Consider the following 20,073-nt stretch of genomic DNA (forward strand, 5'->3'; position numbering starts at 1 on the left):
ACCCAATCTGGTATTTTACTAAACCTGGTCAAATTACCACATTTATTGTTTATCCATCGATGTTTCAATATCTTTAAGCCATAAAGGTGAAAAATACAAATAATAACACGTGATACATTAAACCTTGTGTCAAGCAGTAAAATTTGCTGAGTCACACTTTACGCAGGTCGAACACACGTTTCACCCTAAAAGGAAACTTCCTGTTTGGTGATGTTGAAGAAACACACTCATCGCTCAAGAATTCAGCTCTTCACAATTAAGATGAAATGACCTATGGGTGTATAAATAGTGTAGCCTGCACTGTAGCACAAACACACACATTCCTTTGGCTTGTTCTTGGTGTGTTCCTCTGCCACTCTGGTAGAGCGTCTGTCCCGTGGGGGGGGTTTAACTGACAGATAGGGCACATCCTGTGGACCACTGGGACCGTCCTGGAGGAGGACTGGATGGGCGGAGTGGTGCAGGGGTGGAGCAGGCTGGGCTCTACAGATGTGAGCCCCGCGATAAGAGGGGGAGCCTTCGTAACAGGATAATGGCTTCCTGTTTGAATGCTCCGTAAATTGTCTGTCAGGTTGGAGCGGCTTTGAACACGGACGTGTTTATCAGAGCATCGGGCGGGGGGGGGAGAAAACACGGAAAACAAGCACAACAAAGAGCCCTGGTGCTGTTTACTGGGATAATGATTTAGCTACAGCGGCTGTGACAGCAGCAGCGGATCGGACAGGAAGGAGAAACGCTAAACAGGAAGTTGTCTGGAAGCTGGGGAGAACACTGAATTGCCGGGCTGTGAAACAACTCCATTTATGTCCCAATCACTGAGGATTTCAACATTCCAAGCTGTCGTTGGCGCCTTTTAAAAAAGAGCACGAACGTTTGCAACAACACACGTTGATCACACAAGACAAAGCTCAACACTCGTGTACTTATTTACAACTCACACCAACTGCTCTGCCAAGTTATTACTCTTGTTTTTTTCCGGAGTCGACTTCAAAACGCAATTTGCACCTTTCGATAGATATTTTGGAATCGACCGGCTTATTTATCGGGGCTTTGCTTTGAAGGCCGAGCTGCCAGACAAATTATATTTTGCTCGAAAACAAATGATAACTGCTCTCCGTGGATGTCCACACCTCCATGGTGTGTAATGCAGAGGGGTTGTCGGGGGGCTGGGAAGACAGAGGAGCCAAAAACAGCTCAGAGGGTGACCAGAGCAAAACGATGCCCGTCGTGACGTGGGATCATCCGTCTTATTTCTCCTCTATCTGCAGCATCTTCTCTCTCTCGCCTGTGGCTGTGGGATGTTAAAGCACATCTGTCTCCTGCAGATGGCCGGTCCCCGGGGACAAATGAGAAATGTCTCCGTGTGGCACAGAGACAGAAATCTCAGGTGGGCATCTGAGCTCTGCACACTGTAAAGAGACGAACCTGACGGGAGAGTGAAGGCAGACTTCAGCAGAACACGTGAAAGTAAAAGTGAAGTGAGAGCTGTGGATGGCTGGATCTATCTGGACAAGAGAGGCTTGAATATATGGTTTTAATATAAACTGTATACAAGGCTCTGCAGCTCTCGCCTCAGACCTTCAGATTAAAGTCACCTTGCTCCACCTCTGCAGCAGCTTAACGCTCTTCGCTCACACTTCTGAGGGATTGAGTCAGATTTGTCGGAGGCAGCACTGGCCCGAGGTGGAGCTTGAGGGAAAAAACACCAGATATCATCGGCCCTCTTTAGCGAACCGGCCTGGTGGGTCTGCTGGGTCCCAGACCCCCCCCCCCCCCCCCCCCCCCCACCCCGAGCATTCCATATTCATGTGACATTCAGCGCTGGTCGTCTGCCAGAGCTTTGTAGATCCAGTCCCAGAGCCTTGATCCTGTCCTCTGAATCTAAAGCAGCACAGGCTCACGGAACAACAGGAACTAAAGTGATTCAGCGACTGAATGTACAGCGTGTGATTGCCTGGAGACGTTCATCAGGGTCTCGGGCAACAACGAATAGGGTTTCATTCATGTGCAGAGCGGGAGGTAACGCCTGGAGCAAATCAAATAAATGTCCCCCCCCCCCCCCCCCCCCGATCTATAAACGGACTGAAAAAATGATTGTTTCTACAAATGACTCATCTGAGATTTCATTATTCTTTTATCTGACAAACAGATTGAGGACAGAGTCTGCGCTCTCCATGTCTTGTCCGTGGGAGTTAATGTAATTACCAGTTCCCAACAGGAGCATCACAGTGGTTTTGATGTACACTGCTGTGTGCTCCAATATGTCTAACACGGTATTTGCTGATACAGAAGTGGCTGAAACACAAACAAAATTTCTCACATGGGCCAAAGTCGGTTGTCAAATAAACCCAAATATAGTTGATACACTATATTCTACACTAGAGATTCTATATAATTCATAGCCACTGTCCATAAATGAAAATATAACTTTATTTCCTGTTCTGCCCCCTGGCATGCGAGACCCTGGTTGACGCCCCCCCCCCCCCCTGGTCCACTCACTCAGCAGCTGGCAGCGCAGGACCTGCAGGCTCGTCTTCATGGTATCATGTGATCCGGCTCCTCCTCCACAGTGCTCATGGCTCTCTGGCAAAGAGAAAGAGAGAGAGAGAGAGAGAGAGAGGTTAGATGAAACTCAGGTATGAAAATCACATTCAGGTCCTGGTACAGTTTCAGTGTGATGCACTGTGATTATGTCAAGGTGGGTTTAAGTGGAGCAGACACAGAGAGGGAAGATTGTGAAGCTCAACTTGACAGTTTAATCCGTGTAATGATCGTCAGGCAGCAGTTACCTCTCACGGCGGATTAACTGGATCATACATAACCGATATTCTACAAGAAAAGCATGTAGGGCGGCAGCGGTGGAGCCCCGACCCTCAGCTGCTGGCATCCTGCAGGCTGTGATGGTCAGAAGAACCAATTACTGAGCATCAAACATTGACCAGTGAGCCTTGTTCTGAGATCACCAGTGCTTGTGTGCCAGCGACACAAGCACCCAGGAGTGCTCTTAAGGAGAATGACTCACTGATGGCCTGCTGCTAAATGAAAGGCCACACACACACACACACACGTGCATATAATCTGCACTGGGGGAGTGTGTGCATCTGTTTCTGTGCATGTTTGCTTCTTTTGAGGCAAATAGTCTTGGGTAAGACACATGCACACGCCACTCATCCGCTAAATCCTTGTAAACGTGTATTCGAAAATACACACACACACACACACACACACCTAAGCATCCTTCACCCTATACCTGCATGAATAATCTGCTGTGAGAGGGACGTGTGAAATTGGATTTGTGCCTCCCAGGACGAGGGGTCTGGTTGCAGGCAACCTCTGTTTCTGTGGGAGATGAGAAGGACGACAACAAAAGGAACAGATACTAATCCTGTTCACGAGGCTCTAAGTCGTATGAACTGAGAGGAGGCGACACACCACATCTGACTCATCCTGTGGATATCGCTGCCATTGAGGCCACCTTTTAGAGTTGTTAACTATGTGGAGATATAAAGTAGCTATGCACGCACAGAATATTTCAGCATCTCTCTCTCTCTCTCTCTCTTTCTCTCTCTCTCTCTCTCTCTCTCTCTCTCTCTCTCTCTCTCTCCCCATCTATCCATCCATCTCACTGAATAATTGCATGAAATTGTAATTGACTTCAGGGGTGTTAGCCTCCCACCAAGGGGAAATAAAAAGCATTAAATATGAGCCACAGCAGGGAATCAAATGACAAATTGGAAAACCACTTCTCTCTCTCTCTCTTTCTCTCTCTCCTCCTGGCTCCACTTGTCTACAGCACAGGGGAAAAAAATATGGAACTAAACCGTCACACTTTGAGAAGACATTTGCACAAAATTCTGTTCTTGTAAAGTAAAAAAAAGTGATGCTCACTATGTCGCCTCTCTTCAGTCACAACTGGGACTATACAAAGGGCTCAGGCATAATCCAGTACAGTGCTGGTAACTGTAAAAAAAAAGATGAGGCTGCAAGAAAACAGAGGTACCAGGAGCAGAAAATGTTTTTTTCCCATCTCTGCATCTGAAGAAATGACACAAGCTGCAAAACCCTTCCTACCTCCACTCCCCAGCACGATGCCGCAGAGACATCACTGTCCGTCTGTGGTTTAATATATTTTGCATCGTGTTCCTGGTCTAATGAGCTCAATGGCAGGGTGTGAAGAGAGCAGCTGAGCCTTTCAACGGTGATTACACCTCATCAGCTGCTGCCACGCCGGCGTGCTCTCGTAGACACGCTCTAATTTGCAGGCCACAAGGGGTGAGGCAGGGGAGAAGCTGGGTGGGCGGGGGGGGGAGTGAAGAAGACGACCTAGTGACAGGGAGCGTTTCATTTGTCCTCGTTATCACAGAGCGTTTCTGTTGAGGACAAGCTGCATGTGGACAAAAGAGCGTTCTCCTGCTGGGGAGCTGAATCGGAGTTCAGCTCTACGCACAGTCGCACACATGCAGGTACAAGATAACACAGGACGACAAGTCAGGGTCGTGCCTCTGCCAAACCCCCCCCCCCCGACTGGATGAGAGGCTCAGTGGCAGCTGCTGACAGTTCTGTTTCGGCGAGGTGAGACCCTCGATTTCTGATGTGGAGAGTTCAGGTTCAGGTTCAGTGCCTCAGAGGTGTTTCTACAGACTCCAGCTCGGTGAAGGGATGCAAGGGGAAGACAGATGTCGGGGGTGGTGTGTGAAATAAAATCTATTTCAGTGAGAACAGGATCTAAAGTTCAGGATCTATAACTAAAACTAGACCTCCAGTGGTATATCCCATTGTCTCACTCGTACCTAAAGAAACAATATGTTCCACCGATACAACACTTGATGGTCTGAGTGCATGGGGTGACCTGGGGGGCGGGGGGGGGGGGGGGGGGGAGCACAAGAAGGAAACTCCATATTATCCAAAACAGCAGATTACGGCCCCTTCTCCAAGTCAAGTCAACTTGTATCTATAGAGGCTTAAAAATATGTCCTGTTGTTCATTTTTGTTGTCTGTGTGTTAGGTGTGTGGCTGCGGCTGTGTGTCTGTGCTTGTATCCAAATATTGTGTGCAGGTAGGAGGATGTGGTCGGCGCTTGCTCGATGGTGATTGGCTGCCTGGCGGATAAATGAGAAACCCAGATGGTGTTGGCACATGAGAGCAGGCTTGGTCCCAAACCGCCAACCACCTACACACGCCCAAACTATTGTGCAACCTGAAGTTTGTAACCACGTTGAATCCTCTGGGTGGTTAACAACCTGTACAGCAGAAATACAAACACCCCCACCCTGTATCAGCTGGTTCCCCTCGGGCTGCAGATTCATTTTGCCTACATGCAAAACATAGATACAGATACAGGATCATATAAATCCTGTAGATTGTGATTTAAATTTACTGGTATCAGTTGGGCAAACCTGGAGAAGAACATCCTCCTCTGCCTCTCATGAAGACAATAGAAGGAGAACAACACCAGAGATCAACACTGACTTCGGCAATAACAGATAATAATAGATTCACAGGTAAAAATACATGCACAGTGTCAGCGTGGCACTTTGCACGTTGCAGCGCGGCTTCCTGCCGAGGGGGGAGGAAAAAAGTAGCATGGCAACTGGCATGCACACAGACGGCAGCTCTTCACCATAGCAACCCTAATAGCAGTGATATTCAAATTCATTCACAAGGACGTTTTGGGGCTTGAACGGAATTGGGTAAAGAGAGAAGGGAGATGTGGGATCACAGGCAGAGGGAGAAATCCAGGGACGGGTCTGAAGGTCTCTGACTGCAGGCAACAGCCAAGGTCACCCGGCACGGCACAGTGCATTACGCCTGTCCCTCCATCTCCCTCCATCTCCCTCCAGCCGCAGGGACAACAATGCTTTTAATTTGGGACTTCCCTCTATTCTGTGGATATCTATAGGTGGCGTGGCGTCAGGCTGGCTGTTTGCCCGCAGTGGAGAGAAGAGGAGGATGAGGAGGGAAGGGAAGTGTGGGAGTCGGCGATGACGGCGTGAGCCACGGTGTTGTGTTCTCACGGTCAACTGATAACTGGACCTCCAATCAGAACCGCCCTAACCGAGGCTTCTCTAATCTCCGGTTCTGATGCCACACTCTTGCTCTCAGGCTTATCTCTCTCTTCAGGACTCAAAGAGTGATTTCTGTCAGCTCGAGTCTGCACGAGGAGGAAGATCCAGAGAGAGGTGAGGTGAAGTGTGAAAGCTGCAGCTTCGGAGGAAACGGACAGAGAGAAGACTGCTGCCACACTATCTCTCTCCGATTCTTATGAAAATCATTCATTTCAAATGTCGTTTTTCATCCTCCAGCATTCACCAGCAGACGTGTGATCACAGTAGATCTGTGGTGGAGCTGCAACATTAACAAAGCCGGTTACGTCAGTGATTTCATCAAAGCCAGGACTCTCACAGGTTCCATTTCAAGTTGTGCAACACCGACTTGTTCCCCAGCGATCCGGAGGACGTGCCCACACAGAGCGCCTCCATTCCTGCCTTGATGTAGATGGAATCAGCCCAGTGCCTGATAGCGCCGCCGCTGCCGTCTCGCTCTGAACATGTGTTTCCTGCTCTTGTGTCGATGAGATTGTGCTGAGGCTTCACCTCTGGGGTTCTGGTGCCATCTAGGTGACCTTGCAGAGCAACCAGCTGCTTGGCACCGATCACAGAAGAGACTGTTGTGCAGTGGAAAAGCTGAAGAGGACTGCGAACAATTGTGTTATGAAACCATTTATCATCAGTGGGACTCTGGAGCCTTGATAACTTCATTGTTCTGCCAGGATACACACAACCAGTGTGTTGATGACCAGTATAGATTCAGTACAAATACAGGCTGGAATTAAGCTTAAGCAGCCAGAGATTCAAAGCAGGACTAGAGCAGCTCATGTTGCTGAGTCACTTTGTTGCTGTGAGCTGTGGCCCCGCATGGTAAACCTGCCAGGATCAACTGCTGACGCTGAGTCATGGTGGTTGAAGCAGGAACACGCAGGTTATCAGTCAGTTCCATCGCTGCCCTCCAGGCCCGGCCCGCGGCAAGGCAACACACCAGCCATTAAAAGAACATTAGGCTCCCAGCATGCAGTTCACTCTGACCATAACAGAGGAAGTCAGACATCAACCTCCCTGTCCGGGCGGATCACCACAACATCTCTCACACTGAAGCAGGAACGCTTTTGATTTTATCCGAATTAAAAAAGTCCCCAGGATTTAAAACACCTACAAGAAGTATGACTGTTTGTGTTTGATGTGGAGAGGTGTTGGACCCTTGTGGTCTCGTCAAGCTATAAACTGGACGGTGAATGGAAGATGAAGTCTTGGCCCAGATATCCACACCGGAAGCCCCAGAATCTTGGCTCCCAGAAGTTAATTCGGCATCAAGCTTTGGCCAATTGGCTCGAAGATTGAGTCCAAACCGCCATGCAGATAGAGAATCTAAAAACAAATCTGCAGATGTGAAACTTAACTTCAACACGACAGAGGTTTATACTCATATGTCTGTTATGCCAGTATCTTTTACAGACAGTCCATGTGAACATATTGAATGTGTCAGGACCGAGACAGCAGGACAGTGTAGCATTACAGTTGATTCACTCGTCAATACTCATTAATGTAGGAGGCAAAGCGCGGCACAGGAACAGGAACCGACTTTCCTGAATCAGTGTTAGTCACAGTTTTCAGATATTTCTGTAGCTTCCTTCAACATTTCACCTCCATCCTCGCAGCACATGGACAAAGTAGAGAGAAGCTGCAGCTCTCTCAGGATGAATGAATCTCTGACTCGTTCAGTGGAGAACTCCCACTCAGGACGAGCAGAGCACCTGTGCTCAGGGGCGACTGAGGAGGAGTGGAACAGCATCAGCGGCCTCTTCATCACTCACCACACACACACACACACACACACACACACACACACACACACACACACCGACACACACCGACACACACACACACACACACACACACACACACACACGCAGCCACCACCAATGACTAAAGCTATTTATCAGAGGAATCGTGAGCAATCTGTGGGTGTGAGAAAACATGTGGGACTCAGGCTGAGAGATAAATGGTGGCCAGTTAGAAATCCTAAAGTTCTCCAGTGCGAGCTTCCTGTGCACGTTTTAAACATTATCTGGAGTGAGTCCGAGTCGAGTCTCGAGTCCTGTGAAGCGAGTCTGAGTAGTGTAGCTTCATAGGTGTAACACAGGATTCACAGGTAGGTGTTGGAGGCTTCAACCGTCAAGTTTTCATGCAGCAACTTTACCAGCCAATCAAGTCGTGCTATAATAAACACTGTCGCTAGCCAATTAAATCATGTTAATGTTAAAGAGTTGGTTTGTGTTCATCTGCCTGGTTTGGGTAAAGTATTGGGTAAGTCGACAACTTACCAAGACAGAAACTGAGGTTTTTACTCTCAAGTCAGTTCAAGTCTTTGACAGTTTATTCTAAAATTTAACAAGTTCTTTCTTGGCCCATGAACCGTCCTTCAACCAAGTTTGTTTAAATCCATTCAGCAGATCTTGCATAATCCAACCAGCCAACAAGGAGACAGGGGTGAAAACATAATTGATTATTGATTGTGTCAGGGTCTCAAATTTGAAGTCTAAGCTTCAGTGAGTCAAGTTTTCCCAGGTCTTCATGGAGGAAGGTCTGGAACACCTCACGTCTGAGGCCCAGTTGATATTCTCAGTGCTTTTTAAACTGGGAAACACGGTGTCGGGCTCCGGCAGCTTCACTGCATCACAATGGGCAGTCATTAAAACCAGAGGTGAGGCCCAGACAGATTCAGCCAGGGGATCGAATCAATGCCGGGGGGGCTTCGGCGACGCTGTATAACACACACCTGAGGTCGGGTCCAGGAACAGAGAGCGAGACCAGTAACAGAGCCCCGGGGGGGGGGGGGGGGGGACGTGTGACAGACCGGTTATATCACTGGGAAGGGGACACCACAAACTGAATATCCAGCACTTAGAGAGATTGAGGGGGCAGGGGGCCGTCAGTGGACGGATTTGATTAGTGGTGAAGTCGGGGCCTGACAGGAAAAACAACACACACGGAAAAACTTTATTAGTGCTGTCCCCTGTGGCACCTAGCCCAGATTGTCCTCTTTTTTTTTTTTAACTCTCACACGTTTTTACGACCTCACATCATGCTGTTGGCAGACAGGGGAGAATCGTCAGCGTAGAATCAGCGAGTGAGAGCGTGTTGTTTAGCGCCAGAGGTCGAGTGTCAGCCTCAGAGTGCGCTCACCTTCGTTAAGACCCAACCGTCGCCTTAACCACATTTTAAATTAACACATCCAGACTTTGCACACACTCATAAATACCACTCCCACAAGATCCATGAATTATGTGGGGAAAAAAACACCATATCTCATTAAAGAAAGTGAATCCGCACCATGATTTAATGGCTTCTTCCTCGGGTCACGCTCCACCGCTCCATAAAATTCAATCGGAATCAGTGGAGTAGCGTAATCCTGCTAACGAACAAACAGATGCAGACGAAAACATAACCTCCTGGGTGAAGGTTTAGCAAAAGAAGTAAATAAGCTCAAATATAGAGATAGAATCCTGGATAAAGTCCTGCATTGTATCCCAGTGTGATGGTTTCTTCCCAGTGGTTGATATCTGGCTTCTCTCTCACACCTGAAGACCTGTGATACCTGCAAATTCTCTGCAGCAGCTTCCTCCGTCCCTCCTGGGAGTTATTGAGCCAGGCAGTAAAGCAGCAGACATTGGGATGCAGCTCAGCCGTCACCAGCGTCTGAGCTGTAAATATCCTCCGCTCTGTCTCGCTCCCTCTCTCATCCTCCCGTCCTGACGTGACCCCTGACTGACTGACTGACTGACTGACTGACTGACTGACTGGCTGACTGACTGACTGACTGACTGACTGACTGACTGACTGAATGATGAAGTGCCAGGGACGAAGAGTAACGTGAAACCACAAGTCTCCACGACGCTGGTCACAGCCGCGAAGATAAATCAAAAAATAACAATGCCTCAAAAATGTAAATGAATAGGTGAGAGGGCTGTAGGGTGACAGCTGAATTTAACACACTTACTCTGTGTGTTCAGACACTTCAGTCCTACAGGGGTTGGATGCATCAGTCTGAACACAATCTCGACTCTGCAGACAAATGTGAACGGATCTCAGCTCCACACAGATAGAGACGAGTTTTCAATCTTAACACTGCTCCTTGTTTCTCAATGTTTGAGATCATTTGACTGATGTAACAACCCAGTCTCATCAGAAAATGTTCAATGGTAACGTTGGTCCACTTGGACCGACGTTACCATCTCACAATCTGGCCTCTCAGATTGTGAGATGGTAACATTTAGTCCTCCCATTGTTTTGCATTGGCGTGTTCTCACGTCACGTGACTCTCAAGCTCCCGTCTGCGGAGAGGAAAACATGGCGGAGATTCCCTGTTTTTTCAGATAAAAATATAATTTTGTAACTTAGTTTGGGCATAAAAATACATTCTGACACCATTTCTAGCGAGAAATGTGGTCTTTGCTTCCACAGTCTTCAGCCAGTTTGTGCTTATGATAAATATTTTAATAGTTATCACGCATGTTTTTATCGTTGCTATGATGGTTGCCATGGCACCACGGGCGCAGCTTGGTGTTTAAATCACAGTCCCTACGTGGTGTCCTTCAGTGATCGTGAATGTTATTCATGTTATATAATAGTAATATTTGAGGCTAGATTACATCTCTAATGAGAAGGATCATGCGAGTCTGTTTATACCGAGGCCGGCCCGAGTGCGCGACCGGCCCGAGTCCGCGAGCCGAGCGGCCCGAGCGCGCGAGCGGCCCGAGCGCGCGACCGGCCCGAGTCCGCGAGCCGAGCGGCCCGAGCGGCGCGAGCCGAGCGGCCCGAGTCCGCGAGCCGAGCGGCCCGAGCGGCGCGAGCCGAGCGGCCCGAGTGCGCGAGCGGACATGACGTGTGGCTGTCGTAAAAACCCTATTTGTAAACAACCAGCCCTTTAACTCGGGGCTGCGTCATAAACACGGCGCGCTTGGAAGACCACGATGTCATCTTCCTTCTGTCAGGTAAGTAGTTTATTGTTTTTAAAGATCGTTACGATCTAGGTTTACAGTCCGAGTGCGGAGAGAGTCCGTCAATCCACACTATGGACGCTGTTCATCAGCTAATACGCCATTGTTAGCCACATGCTTCAGCCCACGGTAGCCTGTGCTACCTGGGAGGTGAATACATGGTTGTTGAAAGCAGTTCAAGACGCTTAGCTCATCATTGAGGGACGCTACAATATAAATATAAACATGAATTTGATTTATGAATGCTTTAGATTAATAAGGAGTGTATTTGTCTACCATTACTCCACAATATCAGGTCAATTTGGTTTAATGTATAGTATGCACTATGACAATAATGTTTCCATGTTATGGAGTTGCGATTCATTTTATAAAACAATTGCTATGTTCTGTTTTTTAATCAAGGAGGATCCAAGTGAAGCTACAGGAGTTTCATTAACGTCAACAACTTGGACCGAACACTTTGTTTTGCTTGATGAAGAGCAGGAAGGGCAGCCTGGAGAGAAAGAGAAGCCGGGTTGAGCCCACTACCATCATCCATGTACCACGAGGAAGATGAGGGAGAGAAATGATCCTACCATTAAAGAGGTACTTTTAAGTTACATACCAGAAAAAACATTTTATATAATTTGCCAAATATACATTTTTATTAAATCCCCAAAGTACACTTGCTGAAATACAAGTTAATATCACACTGAAAGAATTTTGATCAATCATGCTTCCCTGCTGTGATTGTTTAACTAGGAAAACAACTTTTTCCACAGGAAGGCAAGTAAATTTAAGGAATACATGTGCAAAGTTTTCCTCTGTTATGTATAATGATGACCCCCATCAAACATAATGTTAGCAATATTTACACCTTTTAATTTATACTGTTTATTTCTGTCTACATGTGTGAATTTGCCTTCATTAGTTTCAGAAAAGAGCGATGATGTATCGGTCAGTGGGCGGCAGCACGAGACTCCGCAAACTAGTCTGTAAGCAAAGCAGACGAAGGCATCGAGGTTGCGGCCTGCCATCATTGTTATTTTTGCTTAAGGGACTGAATATGTTTCATGTAGAAATATTAGCATTTCCCTTATATCTACCAAAACTGCTTGTTTCACAGACTGCAGTTTTGTTTTGATCCTATGTGGTGTGCAAATACAACCGTATCTGCAATGGGTTGTGGGGCATTAACATTTGTAACTCTAATTTTGTTTTGACAGACTGTGAAAAGAACGTTGAGAACATCACCACTCTACAGGAAGACACAGTCCAGTAATGGGTGTCAGAAGTTCAGTAGTGAACGACAGGTACTGTGGAAAAATATGTGTCATTGTTGTACAATGTCCTTTGACTCTGTTTAAACAAGGTCAACACAAAAAGGTTTGATTGTAAACTGATATCGGTATGAATTCATGTTATTCTCCTCTTCACAAGAAACAAACAATCCAAATTACCTGCAGAAAGCCCTTGATGGACGCTTCAGCTGCATCGTCAGACTGGTGAGACAGCAAGATGCCAACTTTAATGCCAATTTATTTGTGTAACATTCTGTGACCAAATGTATAGATAACTTTTTGTAGATTGTAAAAATAGATAACCCATTTATTACAAAAAAACGACACTAGAATTATCGCACTGCGTTGTATGACTCCGCTAACCAGAGCAGTGTCCGTCTACATATTTCTACATATTTTCTCTCATATAAATGACACTGTATCTCTTGACAACTGAAACCATAAGATGAGGTCAGTGTGGCCTTGACCTTTTTACTTTAAGACAAATACAAAGTTAGACAATCCGAAAACATGCAGTTATGCCTCCGGCGACTCGCTATTGCAGAGGCATTAAAACCGTAGTGTAGTAGATTGGATTTTATTGGTGTTACATTGGACATCTTGTATGGGTACACCAAAAAATATATTTGGTTTCACATTCTAGATGGCAATAAGCAGAGTCATCAACTCAGGAAAAATATTTCTGTAGAAAAGAAAGCCTTGTATGTGTGTATGTATACATACACACAAACGCACAATTGAGACGTTTTTGTCTTTTATCATATATTCTCAGGCAGTACTGATGCATTTACTGAGAGGGGACGTGAGGGCCTACTCTGCGTGCTCAGAGTTCAAGCCCAGCAGGCTGCAGCGGGCCTGACATATTCTGGAACAGCAGCACAGTCTTTGGATGACTCCTCTGAAGATGAAAACATGGCGAGGTACTTCTCCACTGATGAAGAACTGTGAGGGCTGTGATTAGCTACACTCTCTTGCTACAATGCTACTCATGCTACTCCCTGGCAGCCTTAGGAAGGCATTAGCTTGCTGTGTGGTAGCTGTTAGCTTCAGCATTTTTAGTTTTTAGTGGCCTGTCTGACGTTTATGTTAAAAAAAAATCAGAGGGAACCATCTTCATAATTTAACACTATGGTTTGTTTGTGTCCTTCAGTTCTTCTCAAGAGAAGCAGTACAGGTGTGCCTCAGCTCCACGGTCCCTCCTGCAGCCTCCGCTCCTGATGCTAACCTCATGTCTCCATCACACCAAGCAGCAGACCTGGATTGACAGACCTTTCTCCAGAGCTGCCCCCTCCCTCTGAAACCCCCCTCTCCAAAACACTATTTGTGTAGTTTTTAAAGTATTTTTTGCATGAGAATTGTTGATCATAACATTTCCAGCAGATGCCTTAATATAATGTTTGTGCACAATAAATGACATTGTTCATAACATATTGGTATTTCCTTGCACTTCTACACCATGATATTGTCAGATAAGATGCTGATTACATTAAAGCAGTGAATGCTCTGCTTTAAGCAACATAAACACACAATGATTCAATGGATCTGAAGTAGAATGGGCACATTACATTCTGTAGAGAATGCCTCAGTTATGGAAGTCAGAAAATAACTTTCTTTATCTGAGGTTCCAGCCATTTATAGTCACAGCAAAGCACACAGGTCTGGTTGTCTAAGTGGCGCCCATATCATTGTTTAAGATGTGTAACATCAAGTTTGTGTTTCAGTGCAAAAAATTAGTCATTAGTCAAGAGTTCACCATCTTGTTTACACTAAAATTAGGTGACCCAGATGTTTCACAATGCAATCTGATAAGGTCTTATGAGAAACATTCTTAACATTAAAGAAATCAACACAGAGGATAGCAATATCTGTTTGACTTTAATCAGTAGCTGGTAATCGGCAGCCTGACTTATTCAAACACATTAATACTACAATGAATGAGGCAGGCCCTTCTATCAGAAATCAACTATATCGTCACGTTATGTTTCTCTTGAGCACATGGAAATTACCTTCAGCTTCCACTTACTGTCACCTGAACCATACTGTTATTTCTGTATCTACAGTGACTTTTAGGAAAACATATACTAGAGGGCAATGTATAAACATTAATACATCTTATTTATATAGAGCTTTTCAAGAAGTGCAAGTACTAAACTGAGGGAAAGCTAATACAAACAATATATATATATCTTATTTCCATGTGCCAGGACAGCCTCACACTTGGATATAAACCAATTTTAGAATACATTTGCTTATACTGGAGATCTTTTAAATTAATGTCCCAGAAATGATTTCTGATGGAAAACCCCTGCCTTATTCATTGTAGTATTAATGTGTTTGAATAAGTCAGGCCGCTGATTATCAGCTACGGATTAAAGTCAAACAGATATTGCTATCCTCTGTGTTGATTTCTTTAATGTTAAGAATGTTTCTCATAAGACCTTATCAGATTGCATTGTGAAACATCTGGGTCACCTAATTTTAGTGTAAAGAAGAAGGTGAACTCTTGACTAATGACTAATTTTGCACTGAAACACAAACTTGATGTTACACATCTTAAACAATATGATATGGGCGCCACTTAGACAACCAGACCTGTGTGCTTTGCTGTGACTATAAATGACTGGAACCTCAGATAAAGAAAGTTATTTTCTGACTTCCATAACTGAGGCATTCTCTACAGAATGTAATGTGCCCATTCTACTTCAGATCCATTGAATCATTGTGTGTTTATGTTGCTTAAAGCAGAGCATTCACTGCTTTAATGTAATCAGCATCTTATCTGACAATATCATGGTGTAGAAGTGCAAGGAAATACCATTATGTTATGATCAATGTCATTTATTGTGCACAAACATTATATTAAGGCATCTGCTGGAAATGTTATGATCAACAATTCTCATGCAAAAAATACTTTAAAAACTACACAAATAGTGTTTTGGAGAGGGGGGTTTCAGAGGGAGGGGGCAGCTCTGGAGAAAGGTCTGTCAATCCAGGTCTGCTGCTTGGTGTGATGGAGACATGAGGTTAGCATCAGGAGCGGAGGCTGCAGGAGGGACCGTGGAGCTGAGGCACACCTGTACTGCTTCTCTTGAGAAGAACTGAAGGACACAAACAAACCATAGTGTTAAATTATGAAGATGGTTCCCTCTGATTTTTTTTTAACATAAACGTCAGACAGGCCACTAAAAACTAAAAATGCTGAAGCTAACAGCTACCACACAGCAAGCTAATGCCTTCCTAAGGCTGCCAGGGAGTAGCATGAGTAGCATTGTAGCAAGAGAGTGTAGCTAATCACAGCCCTCACAGTTCTTCATCAGTGGAGAAGTACCTCGCCATGTTTTCATCTTCAGAGGAGTCATCCAAAGACTGTGCTGCTGTTCCAGAATATGTCAGGCCCGCTGCAGCCTGCTGGGCTTGAACTCTGAGCACGCAGAGTAGGCCCTCACGTCCCCTCTCAGTAAATGCATCAGTACTGCCTGAGAATATATGATAAAAGACAAAAACGTCTCAATTGTGCGTTTGTGTGTATGTATACATACACACATACAAGGCTTTCTTTTCTACAGAAATATTTTTCCTGAGTTGATGACTCTGCTTATTGCCATCTAGAATGTGAAACCAAATATATGTTTTGGTGTACCCATACAAGATGTCCAATGTAACACCAATAAAATCCAATCTACTACACTACGATTTTAATGCCTCTGCAATAGCGAGTTGCCGGAGGCATAACTGCATGTTTTCGGATTGTCTAACTTTGTATTTGTCTTAAAGTAAAAAGGTCAAGGCCACACTGACCTCATCTTATGGTTTCAGTTGTCAAGAGATACAGTGTCATTTATATGAGAGAAAATATGTAGAAATATGTAGACGGACACTGCTCTGGTTAGCGGAGTCATACAACGCAGTGCGATAATTCTAGTGTAGTTTTTTTGTAATAAATGGGTTATCTATTTTTACAATCTACAAAAAGTTATCTATACATTTGGTCACAGAATGTTACACAAATAAATTGGCATTAAAGTTGGCATCTTGCTGTCTCACCAGTCTGACGATGCAGCTGAAGCGTCCATCAAGGGCTTTCTGCAGGTAATTTCGATTGTTTGTTTCTTGTGAAGAGGAGAATAACATGAATTCATACCGATATCAGTTTACAATCAAACCTTTTTGTGTTGACCTTGTTTAAACAGAGTCAAAGGACATTGTACAACAATGACACATATTTTTCCACAGTACCTGTCGTTCACTACTGAACTTCTGACACCCATTACTGGACTGTGTCTTCCTGTAGAGTGGTGATGTTCTCAACGTTCTTTTCACAGTCTGTCAAAACAAAATTAGAGTTACAAATGTTAATGCCCCACAACCCATTGCAGATACGGTTGTATTTGCACACCACATAGGATCAAAACAAAACTGCAGTCTGTGAAACAAGCAGTTTTGGTAGATATAAGGGAAATGCTAATATTTCTACATGAAACATATTCAGTCCCTTAAGCAAAAATAACAATGATGGCAGGCCACAACCTCGATGCCTTCGTCTGCTTTGCTTACAGACTAGTTTGCGGAGTCTCGTGCTGCCGCCCACTGACCGATACATCATCGCTCTTTTCTGAAACTAATGAAGGCAAATTCACACATGTAGACAGAAATAAACAGTATAAATTAAAAGGTGTAAATATTGCTAACATTATGTTTGATGGGGGTCATCATTATACATAACAGAGGAAAACTTTGCACATGTATTCCTTAAATTTACTTGCCTTCCTGTGGAAAAAGTTGTTTTCCTAGTTAAACAATCACAGCAGGGAAGCATGATTGATCAAAATTCTTTCAGTGTGATATTAACTTGTATTTCAGCAAGTGTACTTTGGGGATTTAATAAAAATGTATATTTGGCAAATTATATAAAATGTTTTTTCTGGTATGTAACTTAAAAGTACCTCTTTAATGGTAGGATCATTTCTCTCCCTCATCTTCCTCGTGGTACATGGATGATGGTAGTGGGCTCAACCCGGCTTCTCTTTCTCTCCAGGCTGCCCTTCCTGCTCTTCATCAAGCAAAACAAACTGTTTGGTCCAAGTTGTTGACGTTAATGAAACTCCTGTAGCTTCACTTGGATCCTCCTTGATTAAAAAACAGAACATAGCAATTGTTTTATAAAATGAATCGCAACTCCATAACATGGAAACATTATTGTCATAGTGCATACTATACATTAAACCAAATTGACCTGATATTGTGGAGTAATGGTAGACAAATACACTCCTTATTAATCTAAAGCATTCATAAATCAAATTCATGTTTATATTTATATTGTAGCGTCCCTCAATGATGAGCTAAGCGTCTTGAACTGCTTTCAACAACCATGTATTCACCTCCCAGGTAGCACAGGCTACCGTGGGCTGAAGCATGTGGCTAACAATGGCGTATTAGCTGATGAACAGCGTCCATAGTGTGGATTGACGGACTCTCTCCGCACTCGGACTGTAAACCTAGATCGTAACGATCTTTAAAAACAATAAACTACTTACCTGACAGAAGGAAGATGACATCGTGGTCTTCCAAGCGCGCCGTGTTTATGACGCAGCCCCGAGTTAAAGGGCTGGTTGTTTACAAATAGGGTTTTTACGACAGCCACACGTCATGTCCGCTCGCGCGCTCGGGCCGCTCGGCTCGCGGACTCGGGCCGGTCGCGCACTCGGGCCGCTCGGCTCGCGCCGCTCGGGCCGCTCGGCTCGCGCCACTCGGGCCGGTCGCGCACTCGGGCCGGCCTCGGTATGAACAGACTCGCATGATCCTTCTCATTAGAGATGTAATCTAGCCTCAAATATTACTATTATATAACATGAATAACATTCACGATCACTGAAGGACACCACGCAGGGACTGTGATTTAAACACCAAGCTGCGCCCGTGGTGCCATGGCAACCATCATAGCAACGATAAAAACATGCGTGATAACTATTAAAATATTTATCATAAGCACGAACTGGCTGAAGACTGTGGAAGCAAAGACCACATTTCTCGCTAGAAATGGTGTCAGAATGTATTTTTATGCCCAAACTAAGTTACAAAATTATATTTTTATCTGAAAAAACAAGGAATCTCCGCCATGTTTTCCTCTCCGCAGACGGGAGCTTGAGAGTCACGTGACGTGAGAACACGCCAATGCAAAACAATGGGAGGACTAAATGTTACCATCTCACAATCTGAGAGGCCAGATTGTGAGATGGTAACGTCGGTCCAAGTGGACCAACGTTACCATTGAACATTTTCTGATGAGACTGGGTTGGATGTAATTCATACAAAGCTCTTCTCACACATGAACTCGCTATAGGACATTTTATGGACATTTTACTATGAGGCTGGTTTTGGGGATATCTAAATATCACTATATCAAACTTTTTGTGCCCTGCGTTCAGGGTAAGGGTTAGAGTTTTGATTCCACAGGAATTATTTAATTAATCTACACCCCTTTCATTTTATGATTTTGCAAAGCGCCGCCCATCGCTTTGTTCAACAAACTGGGCTGAGGCTGGAGACAGACAGAGTCAAACGTCTGAAAATTGAAAAACCAGTTTGTAAAAATAAAAACCTTTCTGTGCCCCTTCTCTCTTTCAGATGTAGAATCACACCCAGGGAGAAACATTTGATCAAAGCCTCGTCTCTGGCAGATCTCCAGAGCGTTACATCTCGAGGTTGGAAACTGTCAGGGCCGACAGACGGACGGATTGAAATGTAAAGTCTGCCTCTCCGCCTCGATTATCGGGACCGGTGCCGCTCAGCGAGAACCACGGCAGCAGATAACAGGCACATAATCCTCCACGTAACGTCTGTCAAAGATTGAAATTCACACCAGGCAAATCGGGGCAGAAGACCTTTGATGAAGTGCTTAACCTCATCCATCAAAGACTCCATCTCCGCTGGAGGGAGACGGCTACGGAGACTTCTCTCACTTCTGACTTATTATTTTCAGATTTGATTTAGGACTAAACTAACTTTGCTTTTTATCCACAGCTTCTGATTTAGCGACAAACAGTTTGAGTTGTGTGTTTGGTGCTCCGGGACAAACTTTGCTTAAGTCCAAAGTTTGTGTGACTCCCTGAAGCTGGGAGATGTCAGAGGGAGGAAAGTAAAGGGATCTCCAGCAGCGACTCTAACTCACGGAGCTTGATGTTGCAGAGGAGCCCGGAGCTGCAGGGCCTTTCTGCTCCTTCATGTCCCATCTCTCTTTGCTCCCCACTTTCTTTAATGTCATGCCACGCTTTAATCCCAATAAGTATCTTCCTCGTTCCGTCCTCTCCTCTTCAATTCAGCCTCGCTCTGTCTGCTCTGACTCCCTTGAACCAAAGAGGGCTTTTTAAAGTTGCCAGAGTACGGCGGCTGGGAAGAGGGATCTTTTATCTTTATTTTAAGTTTTATTATGATTAATTAAATATGGGTTGATCTCAAACTGTGACACTATGAGTAAATGCAAAGCTGATAGTTTTGTGACCTTACGCCAAGGAATCTGGGACTTCAGATCAGTCTGAAAATAAATGTAAACTTTCAAAACAAACAGCTGTTTTTTCATCAATGGAACCATATTGAAATCTGCATTAATCCATAATTGAACAACTCATCCAGCTCTGCAGTTCATCTCAGACCCTTCGGTGCCTTTCAACTTGTTGTTTTGATGTTGGTTCAGTCTCAGTCTTATTGTCCTTAAAAGCAGCAGCTGGCAAAACACAAAACTAA

The 20,073-nt window shown here is 44.9% G+C and overlaps 2 long non-coding RNA genes across 3 annotated transcripts; one reads left to right on the top strand and one right to left on the bottom strand.

Annotated features, from left to right (window-relative positions):
* The first annotated feature begins 10,922 nt into the window (after positions 1–10,922).
* Positions 10,923–13,709, top strand: LOC128425496 (uncharacterized). Its single transcript, XR_008333149.1, has 6 exons — positions 10,923–11,047; positions 11,456–11,638; positions 12,259–12,345; positions 12,473–12,537; positions 13,106–13,253; positions 13,484–13,709. It is a non-coding gene; the product is annotated as an uncharacterized LOC128425496 (long non-coding RNA).
* A 1,441-nt stretch (positions 13,710–15,150) lies between these two features.
* LOC128425497 (uncharacterized) lies at positions 15,151–17,983 on the bottom strand. 2 transcript variants are annotated; one of them, XR_008333150.1, is made up of 6 exons: positions 17,868–17,983; positions 17,277–17,459; positions 16,570–16,656; positions 16,378–16,442; positions 15,662–15,809; positions 15,151–15,431 (listed from the first exon to the last, which is right to left on the bottom strand). It is a non-coding gene; the product is annotated as an uncharacterized LOC128425497 (long non-coding RNA). The 2 variants fall into 2 exon arrangements; XR_008333151.1 differs by lacking the exon at positions 16,378–16,442.
* Positions 17,984–20,073: the final 2,090 nt, after the last annotated feature.

The sequence above is a fragment of the Pleuronectes platessa genome, chromosome 20 (assembly GCF_947347685.1).
Source record: "Pleuronectes platessa chromosome 20, fPlePla1.1, whole genome shotgun sequence".
Classification (NCBI taxonomy): domain Eukaryota; kingdom Metazoa; phylum Chordata; class Actinopteri; order Pleuronectiformes; family Pleuronectidae; genus Pleuronectes; species Pleuronectes platessa.